At 43.3% G+C, this 8,453-nt stretch overlaps 1 pseudogene; it reads right to left on the bottom strand.

Annotated features, from left to right (window-relative positions):
• Window positions 3,865-4,505, bottom strand: LOC110259655 (annotated as a pseudogene).

Here is an 8,453-nt window from a genome sequence, read left to right as displayed (position 1 = left end):
AGATGCCTTAAATTATACCCATAGTTATTCATTTCCTTATGGTAAATGGTAGCCTCTCCTAGTAGTCTTTATTTTTTTTTAATTTTTATTGAAATATAGTTGATTTACGATGTGTTAATTTCAGATCTACAGCGCTATGATTCAGTTATATAATAATATATATATTATTTGTTACATTCTCTTCCATTATAGGTTATTACAAGATATTAAATAATAGTTCCCTGTGCTATATAGTAGGTCCTTGTTGCTTATGTGTTTTATATATAGTACTGTGTATACTTTAACCCCAAACTCCTCATCTCAGTGGTCTTTAAAATGCAGACATACCCAGGTGATAATACATCAACTCCCTAATGTTTTTTAAGTAAGTTCTTTGGGAATAGGGGAGAAAGAAACACCCTGAGAACAGTTCAGAGTTTGAGATCGGGTAGAAGAAGAGTGGTGGTGAAGAGGGTAAGAGAAAAGAATGCTAGGATGGGGTACATGATTCTAGAAAGGTGGGGCAGGGGACAGAGAAGATATACCCACCTAATTTATGGTTTCACCCCTGGGTTACTCCACCCTCCCCCCAAATATTAGGCATCCTTGGAGTCCTTTGGGAGTTAGATCTATCACACAGAGATCAGAAGAGCTCCGTGTCTGTGGCATGTGTGGCCTCTAACAGCGTTTGGTTGCCCAGTCCTTGGGAGCCTTGGAAGAAACAGCCTTAGGACCCTCGATCATAAGTCTAATTTAAGGGTATGCTGAAGACTTGTAGATAACATGGTAACAGGATAATGATTATTCTCCTTGAGAGTAGCTGGTTTTTACTTTGTGGGCCCTATGAACCGTGAGGCTGAGTGGGAATCCTATAGTGGATGCTGTAATGTCCCTCAGATCCCCTACAACAACTGGAGGCCCCCAAACCCCAGTTGTGTGGGTATTGACTGATAATGGCTCCTAGCTGCCTGCCTTGTCCTAAAAATTATCCTCGGTGATGGGAGCCCTTTCCCCTTTGCCCAGGAGGTGGTGAGGCAACCCATAGTCAATGACTAATTTGGGAGTAAAACTATGGTAAGGCTTATGCTTCAGAGCCCTCTTCTTGTAGGTCAACCAGAGGCTAGTCCTGACCTAAGACTTTGCCTGGCTCTGTCCCTTTTCCTCCCCTGCTTCACTCCCTCTCTTACAGGCTTTTGTGAAAGATCACCCTCAATAGATTGTACAAGCCCCCATACCTATCTTAGTCTCTTTCCAGGAACCTGTAGCCTTTACTTCATTGCATTTGTAAGGTTCAATGATAAGGTTATTAGGTATCACCAAGAAAGAAAAAAAATGCTGACAATTAATATGTGACATGCTTCAGTTCTAAGATAGACTCTAATTTCAGTGAACAAAAATGCATCTTTGAATTCATTGAGGGTGGTATAATTAATATGTATGATCTCATTCCATTGCATACATCTCTCTAGGCCACATGTTTACGTATAGGCAAATAAGCTTTGTTTCAACTATCTGTTTATATATAATAATTTATAAATCTAGAGAACTATTGCTGTGGTCTGAATGTCTGTATCTCTAACCCTGAGAAGTAGTGATAGTAGTTTGGGCCTCTGGGGGGGTGATTAGGTTCTGAGGGTGGGACCCTCAAGAAAGGGATTAGTGCATTAATGGAAAATATCCCACAGAGCTTCCTTTTGACAGGTGAGGATATAAGAAGTCTGCAACGGGGAAAAGGTCCCTCAGCTGACCGTGTCTGCATGCTGATCTTGGACTTCCAGCACCCAGCACAGTGAGAAAGAAATTTCTGCTGTTTGTAAGTGACCTAGCTGTGGTATTTTGTTATAGCAGCCCCCAAAGACTGAGACAACCATATCACCATGTCGAAATTTAGGGGTTTTTTACTGTGAATTTTTTATTAGAGTATAGTTAATCTACAGTTTTTTGTCAATTTCTGCTGTGCAGCATAGTGATCCAGTTTTATACACACACACACACACACACACACACACACATACACACACACACACACTGCAGCCACACTCTGGGTTCTTTCTTGTCTGGGAAGGTGCTAATGCCTTTCTCACCACAATGGCTTTTTCACAGGCCATTTCCCCTTTCTGAGACACTCCCCTCATCCTCCTTGCCTACTTACTTTTAGCTCAAGCCTCCTCTGATACCCCAGCTAATAAAAGGACCCTTCATTTCATTTTAATAGCACTGTATAATTCTTCATTGCCACACAGTTACAGCTTTACAGTTATTCCCGTTGTTACGTGATTAAGAGCTATTAAGGCATGTGCCCTGAGTTCTTTCTTACCCCTGGACCTGTCTCCAGTGTATGGGGCACTTGATGAATCAGCTGGTTGGCTAATTGAGCAAATTAGGCTGAATAACCTTCCTCAGTGAACTGCATGCACACTAAGAAGAATGTAGTATGATGGTTAACTGAGTGTTTAGACTCGGGATAAAATCCTGGCTCTGCCACTTGCTAGCTATGGTGTTTGGAGCAAGTGAATTCACATTATTGTGTCTCAGCTTTCTCAGCTGAGAAATTCTGTATCTTATCAAGCCCAATGTGCCCTTTTTATTTGGCTGCACCTGTGGCACACAAAAGTTCCTGAGCTAGGAATCAAACATGTGCCACAGAAGTGATGATGTTGGATCCTTAACCCCTAGGCCAACAGGGAACTCCTAGTCCAAGATACTCTTGATCTTGGACTAAGAAAAGGAAATATAAATCTACCAATTCAACCATGCTTTCTTAAACCTGTGGATTTTTCCATACTAAACCACCCTCTGTTCCATCAATAGGATTAGACGAGCAGCATTTCCCAAAGAAGCACTCCACTACTCATGACTCCCCCAGCTCTATCAGGAAATTTTCTTCCATGCCACTGGCACCCATCCCGCAACACAATCTTACCAGCAGGTGTCAACAGGTTTCAAACAAGAAGCAGGAAAACATTATAAACAACAAATAGAACAACACATGCAGTATCAAAAATGCTTATAACTCAAGTGAAATGCTGAAAACCTGAACATGCATGCCCAGGCATGATATTGTGGGCAATTTATCCATCACCACACTGCCCTGCTGACAGAACTTTGGAGAGACCTTGGCTTCTAAAACACCCCTCAACTTCAGAGAAATTAATACGTGGAAGTAAGTGCATCGGCTATTTATTTATTTATTTCCATTCTATATAGCTTTTAGTTTATGAAAAAACTTGTTTAAAAATCTACATGAGGAGTTTCCATCATGGCTCAGTGGTAAGCCAAACCAACTAGCATCCATGGGGACACAGGTTCCATCCCTGGCCTCACTCAGTGGGTTAGGGATCCGGCATTGCCTTGAGCTGTGGTGTAGGTCGCAGATGCAGCTCAGATCCCCCGTTGCTGTAGGGATCAGCTCTGCATAGGCCAATGGCTCCAATTGGACCCCTAGCCTGGGAACCTCTATATGCCGTGGATGCAGCCCTAAAAAGACAAAAAGACCAAAAAATTTTTTAAAAAATTAAAAAATCTACATGAAACTGGATTCCCATTGTGGCTCAGTGGTAATGAAACTGACTAGTATCCATGAAGATACAGGTTCCATTCCTGGCCTCACTCAGTGGGTTAAGCATCCGGCATTGTTGTGAGCTGTGGTGTAGGCCGCAGACACAGCTTGGATCCTGTGTTGCTGTGGCTGTGGCTTAGGCTGGAAACTAAAGTTCTGATTTGACCTCTAGCCTGGGAACTTCCACATGCTGTGGGTACAGCCCTAAAAACACACACACACAAAAATAAAGTGAAATCTATATAAAACTAAGCAGAATACAAAGTCTTGGTGAAGAAGACCTGGTGGTCTCATTTATAAGGCTATAAGGCCACTATCCTTTGGCCTTATAGTTTCAGAAAGGGCACTTCAGACGGCTCCACGTATGCATGTCTCAGTGCCAGAGCCCAGGACATGACTCCGGTCTCCACTCTCAAATGTTCTTAGCCACTGGAGTGTCAAGTCTGTTCAGCAGGTGGTTCTTTGGTAGAGAAATGACTTCTGCGATTCTATAGCCGCTGGCTTTGGCTTATGTCTTACACTTTCAGCATCATCTCCATTAATAGTTACCATCATAATATGTGTGGTACACTTTGACAAGCCTGGACGCAGATGTTCAATGGGAGAACATTCAGCAACATCAACTTTAAAGCCAGTCTCTTACTCACGCTCCCAAAGATCAGGTGCCTCCAGGCTTTCCTTACCATCCATGACACCTGCAGAGAATCTAGGTAGAAGCCTCCCATTGGTGGTTGGAACTGCTCCACCAGGATAATGTGCTTAGAAGAGTTCTTTGCAGTTCAGCAAAAACTGCCACTGTCCTTTCCCAGTTGAATGAGTCACAATTTCCCAAGCTCCTGTTTTCTCAGCAGAATCCACGTAAGTTTTTTCTCAAGCTTGACCCATTTTTTTCCTTCTGAAATTAATCCTCCAAAATAACAGACTCTTTGGCAGTTTGAGAAGACTCTATTGGTTCTTGGTTTTCCATTTACTTGCTTGCTTGCTTTTTTTTCCTTTCTTTTTTTTTTCCCGATGGCCACACCTTTGGCACATGGAAGTTCCTAAGCTAGGGGTTGAATCAGAGCTGCAGCTGAGGGCTAGGCCACAGTCACAGCAATGCAAGATCTGAGCCACATCTGTGACCTACACCACAACTTGCAGCAACACTGGATCCTTAACCCACTGAGCAAGGCCAGGGATTGAACCTGCATCCTCATAGATACAACATAAGTTCCTTTACCCATTGAGCCATAATGGGAACTCAGGTTTTCCATTCCCAAACTAGTTAGTCTTTACAGACCTCAAGCAAGAAGTTTATGTCCAAGATATGAAGTGAAGGGAAGGGTACACCTTTGGGAAGGGAGACAAAAGAAAAGAAGGCAGCAGTCTCAGGAGATGTGATGCTACTTCTTTTAGATCTCAGGTTGTTGTGAGAATTAAGTGTGTTCAAAAATTCAGAGTGCATGGTTTATTCAACTGCAATCCTGGGCTCACAGCAATGAAATATCTTTATCTCCCAGAAGATATATGGTCACCTCTGCCAGGCAGCCTTTAGCCACAGTGTCCCTCCCTTGGCTATGTCTGGGGACAGGAACTGGGAGAAATTCAGACTTTTTCAACTGTGCACCTGGGGAATTATAGCACCCACTGGAGTGCCAGCACCATGAGGGCCAGGATTTTCATCTGCATACTCACCACCATCATCCCAGGGCCTCAGACATTACTGGGTACCCAGAAGGTACTTAACACGCTTAGTGGAATGAATGGGTGAATAACTCCGTAGATACTTACAAGAGTTAATACTACTGAGATGAGACAATTCACACCATGGAGAAGATATCTCACAGCTGAGTCAAATGTGAAAAAGGCTTTAGTCCTATAGTCTCCCTTTTCGAGAGCAGCTTTTAAAAGATCCCGGTTTTATGGGGCATTTTAATGGAAAGAAATTAATGAGTTAAAGTTATGTAATTAGTTTTACTCAGCTTCCATCATGATTACTTATTGATCCAAGGCCGCTCATGGAGCACCTGGCAGCAGTGAAAGAAAAACAGTAGCAGGTGTTTGGACTTCGTTTGTACTTGCTAACTAATTAGATGAGGATTTTTTTCCCCCTGGAAACCCAAGCAGTTTTTATTTGGCTCCAAAATTGAGAGTCTGACCCCCAGGGGCTTCAGCCAGCTCTGTTTCTCTCTCTTGCTTCTAGACGGGAAGACATTCTAGCATTAAGATGCTTTGCATGTAAACAATGTTATTCATTCGAAGTCGATTTTCTCGTTTAAGTCTCAGCATTCTGATGATGCCAGATTTTACACAGAGAACGGACTGGAGTCAGATTGTCACAGTTTGAATCGCAGTTCTGCACATACTAACTGTATGACCTTGAGCATGTTACTTAATTTTTCTGTGCTCCAGTTTCAAAATCTGTAAAATAGGGATAATGGTGGTATTTACATCACTAGATTACAATGGTTAAACAAACAGTGTCTTAGACACAGTAAGTGCTATATGTCATCCTTTTGTCATAAAAATACTTGAATTTCCAATACTTCAGTTGCTAGTAAAGTTTTTGCTAGTAATCTATTATCTGATATTTTGCACATGTGGTTGACACAGTTATAAACAGGTTTTACGTTTATAAATGTAAGTCCTGGCGATCCCGCTGTGGCATACTGGGTTAAGAATCAAACTGCAGTGGCTTGGGTCACTGAAGGGACATGGGTTTGATCCCTGACTGGGCACAGTGGATTAAAGGATCTGGCATTGCCGCAGCTGCTGCATAGGTTGCCTGTTCTTTTGATTTTTATTTTTTTATTTCTTTGCTTTTTAGGGCCACACCTGTGGCATATGGAAGTTCCCAGGCTAGGGTGTGAATTGGAGCTGCAGCTGCTGGCCTATGCCACAGCCACAGCAATGCAGGAACAGAACTGCATCTGCGACCTACACCACAGTTAATGATAATACCAGATATCCGACCCACTGAGTAAGGCCAGGGGTAAAACCCGCATCTTCTTTGATACTAGTCAGATTAATTTCCACTATGCCGCAATGGGAATTCCTGCTGCATAGACTGCAGCTGCGGCTCAGATTCAATCCCTGGTCCAGGAACTTCCATAGGCCACGGGTGTGACCTTAAAACAAAACCAAACAAAAAAATGTAAGTCCTAAATGAAAGCTTGGTCAGGTTCAAGGATTGCTTAGGTGGAGAGTGTCAGCTAAGGTTTGGGGCAGACTCCAAGAGAAATTTGGGCAGCCACTGGCTACCTTTTGCAAAGCCACTGGAGAGACTCCCAGAGAATCAAGCCCCAGGAAGGACAAGAGCCAGGCATTTCCAGGGGATCTCAGGAGCAAGAACCCATGGAGGGACTAGGAATGACTCTGATGATTTTCCTCCTTGCATCACTCCTCCAGAGAGCTGAGTTCTTCCAAGAGAGTTTGACTGGCCTGAAGTCATCAGCCCACCCTTGGGCCTAGTAGTAGGGGCCAGTGTGGTACCTGGATGGCTGGTCCCAACTGGATTACAGGGCATGGAGGAGAGGGAGTTATTCAAAGGATGAGCAGGGTGTTTTACCCAAGAAATGAGCAGGGTTGCTGGACAGGCCAAAGCAGCAGCTGTCCAGGAAGAAGGAGGGAGGGCAAAGTTTTCTAAAATACTGTTTATGTTTGTCCTGTAGGCCTTTCTAGGAATTTAAATGTGTCTCTCTCCCTGAGAGGCTGGCTCGTCCTCTCGGGGCTTGCAAGAATCTGGCAATAATCATAAACTGCTTCTTTCCCTGGCCTAATGAAGCAGATCTCTAGTTGTTTGTGTTGCATTCATTTAAATACTAATCTTTCCCTCATAGGTTCATAAGAGCAGCGATTCCTAGTTCAATCAAAACACATTATGCTGAACTTTCAAGATTCAACACATGATAAGCTTACAGAAATGGTGGCTCACATATTCATGAATCCTTTTCTCAGTTGGGTTGTTTTTGGCTGTAAGGGCCAGAACATCCAACTCCAAGTTGCTTAAGCAAACAGAAATGTATTGATGCACATAACTGAATGTCCAAATGCAGGAGAGGTGGAGGGGGATGTATTCACCCAAGTGGTTCCAGCCCTTCTCCTCTGCAATTACCATAATGCTTTCTGCCCTGTTTTCTCTCTCTGTTCTTCATCTCAGGCTGGAAGCAAGACAGCTCAGAATTTCCAGGCCTCGCGACAATGCACAACCGTATCTGGAGGAAAATGAGATCATTTCTTCGTGAAGATCTCAGGAATAAGGTAACGTTTCCCTGAATCTTCTAGCAAACCTTCCACTCATGTCCTTGGCCCAGAATGGGTCACATACCTAATCCAGAAACATCCCTGGTAAAATATCATCCACTAACTGGCTTAGACCTGGATTCTTGAACCAGCCAAACAAGCAGAGAGAATTATATGATCATGCCTGGTTTCCAACTCACAGGCCACTGGGCAGCAAAAAAAAGAAGACACATATGGGAGTTTCTGTTGTGGCTTAGTGGCTTAAGAACCCAACACAGTGTCCATGAGGATGCAGGTTCGATCCCTGGCCTCGCTCAGTGGGTTAAGGATCCAGTATTGCCACAAGCTGTGGCTCCAGCGTTGCTGTGGCATAGGCCTGCAGCTGTGGCTTGGATTTGACCCTAGCCAGAAAGCTTCTGTGTGCCAAGGTGCTGCCATAAAATTTTTTTTAATAAATAAAAATAAGGAAAATATGTTGAGAAAATAGGGTAGGCATTTATTTTTTTTTCCTCCACAATATCTGAATTCCAACCACTTCTATGTCTGAGAAATGTAAGATGTAGTAGAAGACAGAGGCCACTTTGCATTAATGATGGAGACACCGTCAGCTTTCTGACTCCCGCTCAGCAAGGTCAGGGACATGTAACTGACACTCCACTGGTCACATATGACTGTCTCAGTCAGGTTCTTTTTT

This window comes from Sus scrofa, chromosome 1, assembly GCF_000003025.6.
Source record: "Sus scrofa isolate TJ Tabasco breed Duroc chromosome 1, Sscrofa11.1, whole genome shotgun sequence".
NCBI classification, from domain to species: domain Eukaryota; kingdom Metazoa; phylum Chordata; class Mammalia; order Artiodactyla; family Suidae; genus Sus; species Sus scrofa.
The sequence above is the reverse complement of the archived record's forward strand: the minus strand, read 5'-3'. Positions and strand labels throughout refer to the sequence as shown.